This window comes from Colossoma macropomum, unplaced genomic scaffold (assembly GCF_904425465.1).
Source record: "Colossoma macropomum unplaced genomic scaffold, Colossoma_macropomum, whole genome shotgun sequence".
Classification (NCBI taxonomy): Eukaryota; Metazoa; Chordata; class Actinopteri; order Characiformes; family Serrasalmidae; genus Colossoma; species Colossoma macropomum.
Window position 1 is genome coordinate 4,576,201 of NW_023494800.1, and position 15,771 is coordinate 4,591,971.

At 40.9% G+C, this 15,771-nt stretch overlaps 1 protein-coding gene across 2 annotated transcripts in view; it reads left to right on the plus strand.

The window, feature by feature from the left end:
• The window catches only part of sema4d (sema domain, immunoglobulin domain (Ig), transmembrane domain (TM) and short cytoplasmic domain, (semaphorin) 4D), a 131,631-nt gene that overhangs the window by 38,379 nt on the left and 77,481 nt on the right, over positions 1–15,771 (plus strand). For both annotated transcript variants that reach the window (XM_036589027.1, XM_036589028.1), the window contains exon 2: positions 846–951. The gene's annotated coding sequence lies outside the window, so the exon portion shown is untranslated. The remainder of the gene's footprint in view (positions 1–845; positions 952–15,771) is intronic.

Sequence of the window (15,771 nt, forward strand, 5' to 3'; positions counted from 1 at the left end):
TAATGTAAAGAGATTTATTCCAAGCAGTTTTGGATATGTTGGTTGATCCAGTCATCATGAAATGTTAATACAATATAAAGGACATTTAATGTTTTCAAATTATTTAAAAAAAAAAAAAAGAAAAATGGCGAGCCCCACATACACACATTTGTCTTGCTATGCTTGTAGGGACTTCCATAGGTTTCTATTTTTGTATTACTGTGGAGAAGCAATAGTACACCTACACCTAAACATAACAGTCACCTTAACATAAGTATTTAAAAGCTAATTTTTCTGCTCTTTTAGTTTTTCTGAAAAGAAAAATGTAATTTATGGTATCATTTTAAGAATATTTTTGCCTTCACCTGAAAAGTTACTGTTTTGAATATAAGCTTTTTGTCCACATTTATTTATATATATATGAAACCTTCTTCAAAACAGGCTCTAATATCTTCCTTCAGTTCATCCTGCCAGGATTCCTCAACACTTCCAATTTATTCTCCTCGCCTCCATGGTCACCATGGCGACACAATCCCCCACCAAGCTGGCGGATCGCCTCCCCGTCTCGCCCTAGCTCCGCTAGCAGAGTGAGCGGGTCAGGCATGGCTGTGTCTTTAGCCGTGTGTTGCTCTTGAGAATGTCTTTTGTGCTGAAGTGTAACCCTCTGTAGCCTGTTTATGGGAGATTAAGGATGTCTTGGTTAGAATAAAGGTGTGTTACGCAGTGAAACGTATCTGCTGTTCTGTTTACTGTGCTGGAGCTCTATGTGTGGGATTACTAAGAAGAACAAATAGTGTGGTTCTTTTCAGTGTGAGCTGTTTTCCACTGTGCTGTTCCCCTTTCTGAACACTGTCTTCTCTCCACAGATCGCTCAGAGCCTTCCTGCTCTCCCTCCTCAGCTGTCTAGGACGTGGAACCCGTGGGATTTATTTTAATGAATCAATATTCGCCTCTCGACGCCATGACGTACAAGTAAGTTGTTGTTCGCCGTCTCCCAGCTGCCTTCCGAAGAAACTCCTCTGTGTTTTCCTGCATGACCTCAGTGCATGGCATCACGGCTAGCAGGCCTGCGATTACGTCTTCCCGGTATTTGGGCAGATATTACAGTTGCATGAAAGTGCTCCACAGCCTGAGCGCATAAAGGCCCCTTCTGTCAGGGCCCAGTGATACGCATTGCATTTGCATGCAGCCTGATTTGCATGCTGCACTGGACAAGCTGTGTTTGCAGATCTCCGTTAGAAACTGGCCTTTTTCCCCCCTCTCTTTTTTTTACCACTGGTCCAGGAACAGTTGCCTCAGTGAAAAATCTCTCGAAACTGGTCTGAGATCAGTATGAGAAGGCCTTGTTCCCTACTATCGTTTCAGTGAAGCTGGCTGGCTGTTCTGTTGTTGTTCTCTGGCTTGGCAGAGCTGCTTGGGTGAGAGCTGAAGCTTTTTTTTCTTCCCTTCCATCACTCTGGGAGCTGCAGCGCTTCACAAAGACAATGAGGGGAATGTAGGACACGGAGGAGAGCAAATCGCTTTTCGTCAGCTGAGGGTGCAGCCACAGCGAGTGAGGGAGGCAGAGCAAGCACTGACAGACTCGCTGGCTGCTGAAGGGTGCAGATGTTCAGTCTTAGATGTTGCCTAATGTTCTAAACAACAGGAGTTACTATAGAATAGAAATTCACAGGCAGCTCTCAGTTTTTGGGGTGGATGATTGGGGTGGACACAATGTTTGTTTTCTCAAGTTTAGACTCTCTATAATTGGTCTGAATTGGTCTTTTTATAAACCCAGATGTTTGTCGTTCTAGAAGTACTGATGATACCCTTAGATATACTTTGAAAGTGTATATGTAACATACAGTACTGTGCAAAAGTCTTGCATGAATCTAAATGGCAATTAATTGCATAATGTAAAGCACCCTGCAACTCATTTGAAACTCTGCTGCAACAGTTGCCCCTGTCTCAACTTCGTGGATGTTGAAACAGCCAATCAGAAGGCCACTCATGCGTCGAACAACTTCCTTTCAAAGAAGTGATTTAACCAGATCAATGGACAAGAGGATAAAACAGAAGATTTATTGGGAGGTTGCAACTGTAAAGCAGCCTGAAACTCATTTGAAACTCTGCTGAAACAGTTACCCCCATCTCAACTTTGTGGATGTTGAAACAGCCAATCAGAAGGCCAGTAATGTTTGATCACATTGCATGACATCATTTCAAACAAGTGATTTAACCAGATCAGTGGACAAGAAGATAAAATAGAGGATTTATTGGGAGGTTGAAAATGAGATCCTCAGTTTCCTGAGCCTTGACCACAAACATCAGTTTCTCAGAACTAACATTTCTGTAACCAGATGCTGTTTAAACATTTGCTTGTTCCACTGTTCGTTCTTCTTCAGCCTGCGGTTATCGTGGTCTACATAGCTAGACTTAGCAGATGATTTCATAGCGTGAAGGATGTGGTGCAAATTTAGCTGCTAATTTAGCTAACTAGTGGAGTAAGTGAATGTGTTGTATGCAACCTTTTGAATTGCTTTGTGTGACTGTGAAGACACAAATTATGTTGCATGCAGCTTACAACATGCAGTGTAAAGCCGGCCTTGGGCACCTGATTAAAATGCATTCAGAAAGTTTTTTTTTTTAATATATATCTGGTCTGTAAACATTTATTTGGCAGAAAAGCACTAATATTAGAGCAAATATAAATAAAATACAATAAGTAGTGATTCCATGTTTGTCAGTGAGTTAGTTTAACCATTTCCAAACGACTCCTCGTGGCAGCCCAGTGTTGTTTATCGTTATTATCCCACACCTGGTTTGGCTAATCAGTACTTGAATTAAATCAGACATGCTGCCGATGGAATTTAAGAAATCAGTGTGATTGCTGGGGGCCTTGGATGGAAATCTAACCTGTGTTCTTCTCACTGGCTCATTAGATATAACTAAACAAGAAATTCTTTTTACTTGTATTTATTTTAAGCCTCAGAAACCAAACATTTCTGGGTTTTTTTTGAGTCAGTTACAATTATAAAATATTTACATGTGACAGTCACACACGTTGTTTTTTTCAGGAGACCCTGGGCTACTCAGATATGCCATTGTTTGACATGTAAATGCTAACAGAAATTTGATATCTATGAATTTGGGTAATATTCGATCAAAAATGTACCGAACGCCTGCTACATTTAATTAAATTTTATTTATTTATAGTTGTTTTTTTGTTTTTTTTATTATAGAGATCTTGAAAACAAGTGCAGTTGTAGTTATCTTTTCAGAAACTGTTAGTTTGGAGTGTCTGTGAGCTGAAAGTGCAATCATTTTGATGGTGATTCATTCTGTTGGTTATTATGAGTAAAAATAAATAATTAGCATAAGGTGGACATGTTTTTTATTGATTTTCTGTCCTCTTGGATTCAGGCTGAGTCCTAAAACTCTGATACACAGCAAGACAGGCTTTATTTTTAATTACAAATTGAGTTATTTAATATTCAATATCAGATATTTTTAACACTCAAAATCGATGTAAACTGAAAGCCCTTTGTTTATAATATGAAGGCTAAAAGCAGAGATGTAGTATAACAGTAGTGAGTGGGGTGTTTGGGTGATTTTGGAGCTGGACTGCTGGCTGATTGATGGTCACAGGTGGATGGTGAGGTCAGAGTCTGATGAGTGATCTGATGTATGAATCATGTTTCTGTTTTAACCCATTGTTGGAATATAAAGGCCAAAGTCGTGCTTGCTAGTTAGGGGCAGGTCTGCTGAATGTCCAGATATGTGGATCATGTTTGTATCGTAAATGGTTATGAAGTTATGAAGTGACCTACCGTTTTGCAAAAAGATTACGGTCTCCGGGTCTTAAGAGTTGATGTTTTTTGGTGTTTTTTCAAGCAAAAATGCATTTGATATATGAGTGATTTTCAGCAATTTAAGTACACAGTTTTCTGTACAGTGCTGTAATTAATCGTGATAACTATAACATATCATATCGGCCTTCCCTTACTAGGCCTGTTGCCGTGGCAAATTTTTCAACCCTGTGGCGTTTGGGTTTCTTACCACAGTGATGAGCAATACCACCAGCAGAAGTGGTGAAAGTAGCATGCATTCAAACCTTTACATGTTTGTTCAGTTCAATATAAAAAAGATTAGGCTTGTATTTCTGCATGAGACTAACTCAGTTTAACTGTGGTTCGCCTACTGCTAATATAAAATATCAATTAAAGCTTGTCTTGTAGCAGAAGCTGCACTGCAAAGCAACAAAATGGGAGCTTCTGTGCTGCTTTTGTTTTTTTCCATGCTGGTTTTGAATGAGAAATTTTTGCTTCAGTCCAGCTCATCTGGGGGGCCAAGAGAACCGACTGAGAACCACTGTTCTAAAGGCATGGCGAATGCAGCAAGCGGAAAAAATACACTCGAAGCTTAGAATGCATGTTCTGTGCGTACTACTGATAACTGCGGCTGGCATGGGCAGCTGGTATAAAGGGCTACACTGGTCATCGTTGCAGCCCTGTCCCTAACACATGATGCTTATGCCTTGCAATGAAAGATATTTGATGATATTTCTATTGTACTCCAAATTTCCATATTATTGTTATCCAGATTTCTTTGTGTGCAGTGTTGGGTTGCTGTAATTAAAATGTCTGCTTTTTATTCATTTAACTGCATTTGTAACCATACAGATATCATTTTTATACTTCTCTTTAATGCTAATCCAGGAAGATTTGCTCACAATTTCTACTTTTAAACGTTTATGTATTGGGATTGGCATCAGCAGAGATGTACATGAAAAATATAGGTCCACACTTCCAGTATCGGTGCATCTTAAACATTTAGGTTTGATTCATGTTCTCTGTTGACAGGTTTACATCTGCTTTTACATTTCCCGACTTGTTTTATCAGCACGAAAGCTCATAAGTAAGCAATAAGATTCTTGACGAGCTACTCAAAGTGTTGGAATTATCCTAGCAACCATTACAAGTAGCTGTTTTGATCTGTAGAAGTATATTGTTATTGTTTATTGTTATTGTGCTTATTATTATCATTATTATGTAATTTGTTATTTTGGTGCCCTCTTTAAATGTAATCGCATGATCACGTCAGTAGTAATGAATTACATTTGCATTCTGTGGTGATTCTGCACTTATGAATTTTTCAAAGTCTTGTTTGATTGTTTGAGTCAATCAAAAATATGGTAAAAATAATGAACGATTAAAAAGTTCCCACAAAACAAGACTTTCCAATAACTTTTCAGTAACTTATTCCAACTCTCGCCTCGTTTTATCAGTGACGGAAGTTGAGCCGGACCCCTCGTCTCATAAGTAAGCGATGAGCTTCTTGACGAGCCGCTCCAAAGCATCAAAAGTATCCTAGCAACCGTTGCAAGCGGCTGACGGAGGCCCTGATTTAGTCGTCTATTGTGTTGCCCGTGCTGGCCTGTGTTGTTGTGCAATTGTTGGTGTGGAAGAATGATAAATGTCCTGCCAAAGGGGGAGAGAGAGAGGTGGGCCTGGCGATTGGACCGTGAACAAAGCCTGTCTCTACTCAGGACTACTTAAGATTCATGCTTTTCTTGAGGAGCTCCTCCACCACGCTCACTCTGTACTTCACCTGACAGAGCGCAGTGTCCTACTGAACCTCTCTGTCTGGAGCTGTTCCTTCTCTTTAATCTCTCTCTCATTCTCTCTCACTCCCCACCTCTCTCTCTCTCTCTCTCTCTCTCTCTCTCTCTCTCTCTCTCTCTCTCTCTCTCTCTCTCTCTCTCTCTCTCTCTCTCTCTCTCTGTCTCTCTCTGTCTCTCTCCCTCTCTCTCTCTCCTCTTTCATTCTGTTTTGCTTCTCTTTCCTTCTGTCTCTTTTCTGTCCTTCTCTCGCTTCTCTTTCCTGTTTTATCTCTCTCTTTCTCTCACTTCTTTCCTTCTCTCTATTCTCTTTCCTTTGCTTTTATTTCTCTCACACTTCTAGCTTCTCTTTCCTTCTGTCTCTTCTCTTTTCTTCTTTTTCCTTCTCTTTTATTTCTCTTTCACCTCTCACTTCTTTCTTTCTCTTGCTTCTCTTTCCTCCTCTTTTATTTCTCTCTCTCTCCTTTTCTCTATTTCCTTCTCTCACTCCCCTCATTTTCTTTCTCTTGCTGTTCCATTTTCTCTCTCTCTCTCTCTCTCTCTCTCTCTCTCTCTCTCTCTCTAACTTCTCACTTTTCTTTCCTTCTGTCTCCTCTCTTTTCTTCTTTTTCCTTCTCTTTTATTTCTTTCACCTCTCACTTCTTTCCTTCTCTTGCTTCTCTTTCCTCCTCTTTTATTTCTCTTTCCCCTCTTCTCACTCTCCTTCTCTCACTCCCCTCTTTTTATTTCTCTTGCTGTTCCATTCTCTCTCGCTCTTTCTCTCTCTGTCTCTCTCTCTCTCTCTCTCTCTCTCTCGCTTCTCTTTCTTTCTCTCTTCTCTTTCCTTCTCAATTCGTTTCTTCTCTTTCCTTCTTTTCTCTCTCTCTCTCACTTCTCACTTCTTTCCTTCTCTCTATTCTCTTTCCTTTGCTTTTATTTCTCTCTCACACTTCTAGCTTCTTTTTCCTTCTGTCTCTTCTCTTTTCTTCTTTTTCCTTCTCTTTTATTTCTCTTTCACCTCTCACTTCTTTCCTTCTCTTGCTTCTCTTTCCTCCTCTTTTATTTCTCTCTCTCTCCTTTTCTCTATTTCCTTCTCTCACTCCCCTCATTTTCTTTCTCTTGCTGTTCCATTCTCTCTCTCTCTCTCTCTCTCTCTCACTTCTCACTTTTCTTTCCTTCTGTCTCCTCTCTTTTCTTCTCTTTCCTTCTCTTTTATTTCTTTCACCTCTCACTTCTTTCCTTCTCTTGCTTCTCTTTCCTCCTCTTTTATTTCTCTTTCCCCTCTTCTCGCTCTCCTTCTCTCACTCCCCTCTTTTTCTTTCTCTTGCTGTTCCATTCTCTCTCTCTCTTTCTCTCTCTCTCTCTCTCTCTTTCTTTCTTTCTTTCTCTCTCTCTCTTCTTCTCTTTCCTTCTCTTTTATTTCTCTCTCACACTTCTCACTTCTCTTTCCTTCTATCTCTTCTCTTTCTTTCTCTTTTATTTCTCTCTCTCTCTCTCTCTCTTTCTCCTTTTCTCTCTTTCCTTCTCTCGCTCCCCTCTTTTTCTTTTTCAGATGTCTGCACAGGCCCACAGTTCCCATATTGTTGGATCCGTAATTCAAACCATTTATAAACTAGCTGTCCTTCACATTGTGTGAACCTATCGTGGCAGTTTGGGACCAAATAGAAATGGTCCAGAATGACTTACAGTAAAATTCCATTAACTTGCTTTACTCAGATTTCAGATTTTTGAGATACGATGTTTTGTTCGGACGGCTGACAGACGATATGCTCCGTCACTCTTGGGTTGATGTGTTTTGGAGTGAATTCAGGCAGCAGGTAGATTTTTACGACGTTGGCTTTCAGACAGTGCAGCAGCTCAGGCTTGTACTTCAGCTGCTCTGTTGTTGATTCAGTGTCTTCTTCTGATTCATGACTCCGTGAAGGAAGTTGGAGGAGTAGAATGAAACACTGCAAGGGTTTATTTACCCAGTTATGTTTATGCACGGCTGTGAAAGCCTGGAGAGCATAAACAACAAAAGCATATTGAAATGGTTTACTTAGGGCTTTTATAGAGAACGGAGCTTTTTGCATAACAAAACAAGTAAACTTCTGAGACATACTTGCAGATTACAATGTCCAGTCGTAGTCGGTCTGGAGGAGAAAAAAATCCTTTTTCTGGCTGTATTTACAGCAGATCATCAGCTGGAAGCGCGAGTGTCTGAGCGTGCTCTACTTTTAGGCCGCTGTGGTGCTTTTGGAGGAGCTGAGGAGGCCCTGTTGGGGCTGCTGTGCCTGTGAGCCGAGGCCTCCTCTACAGCAGCCTGTTGTGTTTGAACGTTTGTGCTACAGGTTTAAATCCAGATTTGAGATTGCGGTGCTGGGGGGCACGGCCCTTTTTTCTGTTTCAGGATAAAAACCCTGTAATCCCCCTCGCCCAACCTGCGTGCTCAGCCCCGATTTACTGCTCCAAAGCTCTTTCTGCAGAAATGAGCCAAGCAGGTCAGTGTTGTTTCGGGTAAAAGGTTGTTTTTGACAACTTTTTCGCTGTTATGAAAAAAAGCAGGGCAAGAGGCCTCGTATGAGAGTACTCTTAAAGGGGAATTCCACTGATTTTTCAAAATTTCTGCATAAATAAATGGTCAAGATGTAAGCAAAGTCATTCACAGTGGTTTGGTTTACAGTTACAGACTGTAGTCCATCTGTTTCTCTGCATACTTTGTTAGCCCCCTTTTACCCTGTTCTTCAGTGCTCAGGACCCCCATGGACCCTCACAGAGCAGGTCCTATTTGAGTGGTGGATCATTCTCAGCACTGCAGTAACACCGACATGGTGGTGATGTGTTAGTGTGTGTTGTGCTGGTCTGAGTGGATCAGACACAGCAGTGCTGCTGGAGTTTTTAAACACCTCAGTGTCACTGCTGGACTGAGAATAGTCCACCAACCAAAAATATCCAGCCAACAGCGTCCTGTGGGCAGCGTCCTGTGACCACTGATGAAGGACTAGAGGATGACCAACACAAACTGTGCAGCAGCAGATGAGCTATCGTCTCTGACTTTACATCTACAAGGTGGACCGACAAGGTAGGATTGTCTAATAGAGTGGACAGTGAGTGGACACAGTGTTTAAAAACTCCAGCAGCACTGCTGTGTCTGATCCACTCATCCCTCGTTCCTCCCATAGAGTCCCATTCAGTTTCGCCCTCACAAAACCCTATTATTTCTTTTACACAACAGCCACGAAACGGCGTGTACTCACTCAGGGCAGGTTCCCAAGCTGTAATCCACAGTAGTACTGACCTGCACTCCTCTGTGTGTCGTTTTTTCATCCCTCGTTCCTCCCATAGAGTCCCATTCATTTTCATCCCCAACAAAGCCTGAATCGTTTTCTCCTGACAGCCACCAAACTGCATGTACTCACTCAAGGCAGGTCCTCAAACTCTACTGTACAGCCATACTAACCCACACTCCTCTATGTGTCATTTTTCCATTCCTTCTTCCTCTCATTCATTTTCAACATGTAACTACCACTTGGAAACCCCTAAAAGCCATTCAGTAAACAGTCTACACATTATAGCAACCGTCTAGAAACTGTGTAGTCACTCTGCATTTTCTTCAGTAAATGCACTATTCTAGTCATAAATAATCCTATAATAATATAATAATACTTTTTTTTTTCCAGATTTAAGACTGCATCATCTTTATCAACATGACATATACAATCTCAAAGAGGTGTAGGACCCATGATGGTTTTGGATGCTAAATAAAGTGGCTAATTTTGTATATCTGTGACGTTGCGGCGCTTTGTTCCCATCCCCACCCCTGTAAAGAAATCTGAAGAAATTTTAAAAAATTGGTGGGATTCCCCTTTAATTCTTAAGGCATTGTGTTATTAAACGTGCTAATATATATTTGCATTCTAGGCATATTTTTGCAGGTGGTGCGTTCAGCTAGAGGGCAGAGAGCTGCCCGCTTCAGTCAGTGGTCAGTTTTTTGAGTTGAGCATGTGGAATTCTTGTTAGTTTTTACAGCAGAAATTCTTGCAGGGCTTGTAGATGTTGGCCGCTTGATTCATCTCTCTCTGCCAAAACTCTTTCGAATCAGAGATCGACGGCGAGGAATGATGCGGAACGCGGGCGTCGGGGGAGATTTGAGTGGTGTTGATTGATTGGACGAGATTTAATCTGGTGTACTGATATCTTTTAGTCCCTCGACTCTCACTTTCCCTCTCTCTCTCTCCCTCTCATGCACAGGCGCCTCTCCCTCGTTTCCCAGTTCTCTTCTTGTTTGAATACCCCTCGCTGCCCACCCAACCCCCACCTCTTCTCTTCTCTCCCCTCCCCCCCTTTCTTTCTCTGTCTCACTGTGGGATGTGTAATGAGGTGTCGTTCACTAGTGAGAGAGGCCATTCAGATCGATGCTTTAGTTAGAGGTCAGGCTCATGCTGACCTGGTCCACTACTCTATATCCAGACTATTACTTGAAGGACACAGTCAGTGCAGGGTAAAATGTAACATGCATTATGAATGTGATTATACAGGTTTGAACATGCTTTGTCATCTTTTTTTATTCTAAAAGAAACATCATTTGTAAATTTGGACAGCAATCAGACAGCATGACCATTTGTTTTTCCATCTTTAAAGGGGAACTTCATAGATTTTTCCAGATTTCTGCATAATTAAACGGTTAAGATGTAAACAAAGTCATTCAGAGTGGTTTGGTGTGAAACACTCCGATCTAGAGAAACGTACTGAGTCAGAACTGTTACAGTGGTGGTGATAGGAACCAGACGTCCACCTCTGAAAGCTCCCTCACAGACAGTTATTACATGAAATGAATACACTACCTGATATCTGAGACATTGTTTTACAGCCTAAAACTTATTTTTGAAAATGCGTTCAGAGCAGAGAGGAACGTGCAGGGTGTTGTTTTTGTTTGTTTGTTTTTGTTTTTGTTTTTTCCTTCAGATTTACCACCATCATCAACAGTGCATATAAAACTCAGATGCGTGTGGGTCCACTAGACATGGTGACCCCTGGTTCCTTTCACCACCACTGTAAGGAAATCTGTTTCTCTATAGTGAACTATTTCACACCAAACCATTCTGAGTGACTTTGTTCATCTCAGCGACTGAATTTTGCAGAATTATTTTTGAAAATCTGTTTAATCCCCATTTTAGCTGTTCTCCTCACTGTGCATTGGGGCAAAGTACACCGACATCCTTTTGTAAGCAGGTGGTGAATTCATGGTTCATCACATCTCCTCTTGAGCTTAAAGTACCCATATCCCAGTTTTATGGCAGTGGATTTAGGCAAGTGGCCTGTTTTAATAGACAGTATGTGATTTTTCTTGTTTATTATCCTTTTACTTTTTTACCCCTGAGGTCCACTTATTACATTTGTGTGGGTTTATGTGCTTAAATAATAATTGACCTAATATTTAATTTTATGTGACCATTTTCCAACCTTACTTTATTCCTCAGAGTTAAACAGGCTGTTTTTGTAACTGAACCTGATATAAGACTGATGTATGTAAATGACCTCTGCTCTGATTGGTCTTCCTGTATTGTGCCTTTTTCAAAATGCAGTCAGCGCTGAAATGTTACTGTGAGTGGGCAGGGCTAAAGTGCTGCACATTGAACAGGCAGATATAAAGTCGTGCAAAAGTTTGAGCATTCTTGGGTTGTGTTAAAGCGTCCTCTACAAACAATCTTAAATATGGCATTTTTCTGCTAATTTTAGTAGAAGATTTCTATTAATTTGCTGAGTTTAACAGAAAAATTAAAATAGAAGGTCGTCTGTGCAAAAGTTACGGCACATTTTATATTTTTTTGTTTTATTGTGATTCACAATATGTTAAGTTCAGCAAATAAACAGTAATTGTGCATTAAAATGTGCAGAAGTGCATCTCTGTATGAGATGTGTTCACTTATTTACACTTAGAAAATCAACAAAATGTCATTTTATCAAGGCCGTGCAAACTTTTGCATCAGATTGTATTTAAATGCATTGGTTTTCGTGTCGTCACAGAGACAGTGTATTCCACATGGACTGTTAATGCAGCTCTGTTTCTATATATGAGCCACATGAATGAGTGAGTGAACGACCCATTTTGAACATTTTAGCAATGTTTATATGCTACATCAGACTTTTTAATTCCAAAAAGAGGATTTTATTTATGATTTTCCAATATTTTTTTTTTAAATAAACTTGCTGAAAAATTGCTTTTAACTTTTCCAAAAAAACCTCTCATGTCCTGACTATAAATTACAAACCAGTAAGTAAAGTCTATTTTGTGCTGCTTTAGGTCTGTGTTGTTCAGAGTCCTCTTATTCAGGTAAGCTTGTGGAAAAGACCTGCGGGAAAACAGGTAAATTAAGTTTTAGATGTTCTTCCTCTAATGTTCCGATGCTCCAGCATTGACGTGAGAAAACAGTGTTGGCTTGTGAGTTTAGTCTTAGTATTTGTGAAATATAAGAACATAATCAAGCACAGTTCAGTAAAAGTTGTGGTTGTAGTTCATTTATCTTTAATTTGGCCACACAACTGTAATTAATTGGACAGAATTGCGAATGTCACACTTTATCAAGTGTTTATAGAGTTTGTGCTCACTCAGCTTAGCCTCCCTTCTTCTCTGAAGATCCATTGCAACGGATGAACAATGTTTTCACTCGTGTTTCAGTCTGAGACCCGACGCTGTGGCGTGAGGATGTGCTAAAATGCCGTAGAGGCGGCTTTTTGTACAGGAATGAGTGTTTAACCAGCTCAGCTCAACAGCCACGTTTCTACAACAATCTCTTCTTCTATATTGGGAGCAAAAAATGTGGTACTAAATTAGGATTTCACATCACCCAGCGTATTTAACAGTTCAGTGTTTATGTGTGAGAATACTGCTGTCTTGCTGAGGTTTGCATAAAAAAAAAAAACTGGTTCTAAAAGAGTCTTTACCATCACTGAGGGCTGTTACTGCAGCAACTTGATTAACCATGACCGGGCACAGGCCGATGCTCCTTCCACATAATAACACTTGACCACGTGGTGCAGTGACAGCTGGACTCTGGACGTGCGGCCTGCTTGGTTTTGAGTGTTTACGAGCTGCGAGTGCTCCATGTGTGAAATAATGCCATCTGTATCGGCCTCTCTCGCTCAAGTGCAGCTCTGTTTACCTCATCAGTCAAATTCATTTGTGTGCCCATCTCCACGTCCACAATCGGACCGTTGTCTTGCTTCTTCAATAAATGAAATCGGCCATTATTTAGCGGCTGACCCGTGACACGGCCGCTTCCTCTTCCTGTGTGTCAGGACGCTGCACTGTGTGAGGATGACTGACGCCCCCGTTTCAGAATGAGACGCGTCCGATGCCGATGACACGTTTTGTGAGCGGCGATTGAAGTCGAGTCAGCACGTTTCCGCCATATGTCGACTGGGACGCAAACTCTGACCTTAAGCTCATCAATCTGAGTGCGCTGTCAGAGTCCGCCTCAACTTTCTGATAGCTGTGAGTGCGAGACGCTGGCACCTGACCCAGAGTGAGGAAATGAGAATTTGAGGATGTATGTGAAAGAGGGTGAGGGCTGGTGCAGAGTTTGTGCGTGAGTGTGACAATTGGGACAATTGTGAATTGCTAAGGCTTTAGTTTGGGGTTCGGGGTGGTTAAGTGCAGCTCTCAGCAGGGTTAGAGTGTCAGCCAAGGGCCGTATTACTGAAATTGTAACTTAGTCAATATAGATTTTTCACAGATTTGTATTAAATAAGTAAATCTTACCCTAATTAAGGATTTATATCTCATCTCACTGCCTCTTATTTCAAGTTAAAAAATCCTAAACTGCTCAGTAGCCATGTTTACATGCAGCCTGATAATCTGTTAATAATCCGACTAATAGCTCAATACGTCCATGTATACACCTCAATCTGAATAGACTAGTCTGATTGAGGCCATTCAGAATACCATTTCTATCAGACTGATCGAGGTGGGTAATCCTGTAAATAATCCGTTAAATAGAAGAATAATATCCGTGTAAACGCCTGTATCTGATTACATTCCCTATCAAAGTTTAAGTCCGTTCTGATCATGTTCGTCACGTCATAGTGAACGTTTATACCGTTCAACATGGCAGAGCAGAAACTGGTCTGCAGAGGAGACGAAGTTTATGCTCTGATCTTTAAAAGACGGCGGTGGGACGGACGTCCAGCTTATATGTCTCAGAACACGACGTCTTCCTCTCGGCCTTCTTTAATAAGGACATGTGAAGGACGTTTTCCTGAGTCTGACATCATTTTAAAGCCATTAAAAACACAAGCGCTGCTCACTGCTGCTCATCTCACTCTGACTGGACTCACGTGATGCTGGTTGTCATGGTAACGTCTACGCTAAGTGGTTCTCTACGCATGTACGTAATTTTGGTGTGAGCATGTAAACGATGATTTCCATCAGAGTGTTGAGTAGAGTGAGAATAAACACCTCAGTCTTAATCTATAATCAGAATGTATTTAGTCGGATTGGCAAAAATCTTTGCATGTCTGATTCCATCCAAAAAAAAAACTTTAGTTGGTAGGGCTAAATGATTTGGGGAAAATATCTAATAGCAATTGTTCCAATTAATATGGCGACTGCAATTTAAATTGCGATTATTTTCTATCAGTTAGGGTTTAGGCCTGTTTTTTTGTGGCCAAAAAGACCAGAAAATCTACTCTTTCTGGCTTGAGGCCCTAAATGTAGTGTGACTGACAGCAAATAAACCGTGGTTGTGATGTCACAACACATGAATTGGTTGCCTCTGATTGGTCTAACTTATCTACAGGCAGTTCACAAACTCTGTGTTCTTATTTGAAATTTCCCCACTTTTTTGATAATGTAGGCTATAATTAAAAAAAAACAAAAACAAATCGTTGCAGCTCTTGCAATTTAAAAAAAAAAAAAAAACTCTCTAAACTTGCGATTTCAGTCTAAAAATGATTAATCTTTCAGCCTTATTATCTAGCCAGTCGGATATCATTACCTATGTCAAACGAAAACAAATTTGGTGCTGGCGATTGGTGCTTTAGTGCATGCAAAATTTAGTATTCAGACAGTGCAGTTAAATGGCAAAATTAGTAGAACAATGCATTGTCACAGTATCACGCCACGTTGTTACACCACTAGCCAATACCCAGTACATTAAAAATGCCCCAGGTTAAGAACCTCCAGCACTGAAATATGTCTGAATCTGCTCTGATCTCAATCCGTACACCCCTATCTATAAGGCCAAAGAAGACTTGATTTAAATTTCATTATAATTCATCGGGAAACGATTCAGAGCATCATGAAGTGTCAAATTGTTCTGCAGTTATTGTTTATTTTGGTGCAGAATTTGATGCAGAAGTACATCTAATACTAGGTACCTAGTAGAAAACAATACGCTAAGTCTTTATTGCATTTGAGAATAGCTCAAGAATCTATTTTGGCCAAAATGAAATCAAATATGAAATATTATTATTCAGTTCTGACATTCCAAAATCAATGCAGTACAATTTTGAACCCATTTTTAAACCTACACTTTGAGAAAGTGGCATCACGTGGCCTCCTGATTGGCTCCTCAGCCTGCATGAGCAGCTCCCATCTCCTCACACGCTGTGGATTTTAAAGGAAGCCTCTTCCAACACGCTCTGACCTAGTTTACACTGCACGAGTAGCAAATCTGGAGATGTGGATCCCTGTGCAGCTCCCAGCATGCTTCAGAACGCACAAACAGCTCAGAATAAATCGCTGAATTGGATGATGGAGCTGAATTAGGAAAGCTTTTCATCTATATCATGGCATAGTGTGAGTCTGCTGTTCATCTTTTTTCTTTTTTTCTGTCTTTTCTTTCTCTCGGCGAGGTCAGTGGGGCGTGTCTGCGCACATGTGATGGAATTCTGTCCGCATGAGCTGCTGTAATTGTCTAGTGTTGGTGGGGTCGCCCCTCTGACTGGGCGAATTGGAGTGATGCTCGAGTGCTCTCGCTCTGACCTAAATTGAACCGTCTGGCAGATTGGGTCTTTAGCACAGAATGATCGTCTCCATTGCATCACCGCAGGCCACGAGCAGGAGGCATCACTGTACGCACTCATTTAGCCTGAGCAGCTTTAGAGAAAGACCCAGTTGTGCTTTTGACCATTGTGGATGGAGACGTTCTTTCAGATAGGGCTGCACAATACAGCCAAAGTTCGGTCTTAGGATTATGATTTTTTTTTTTTCCCTCTTCCAGAGGTCCACCTGT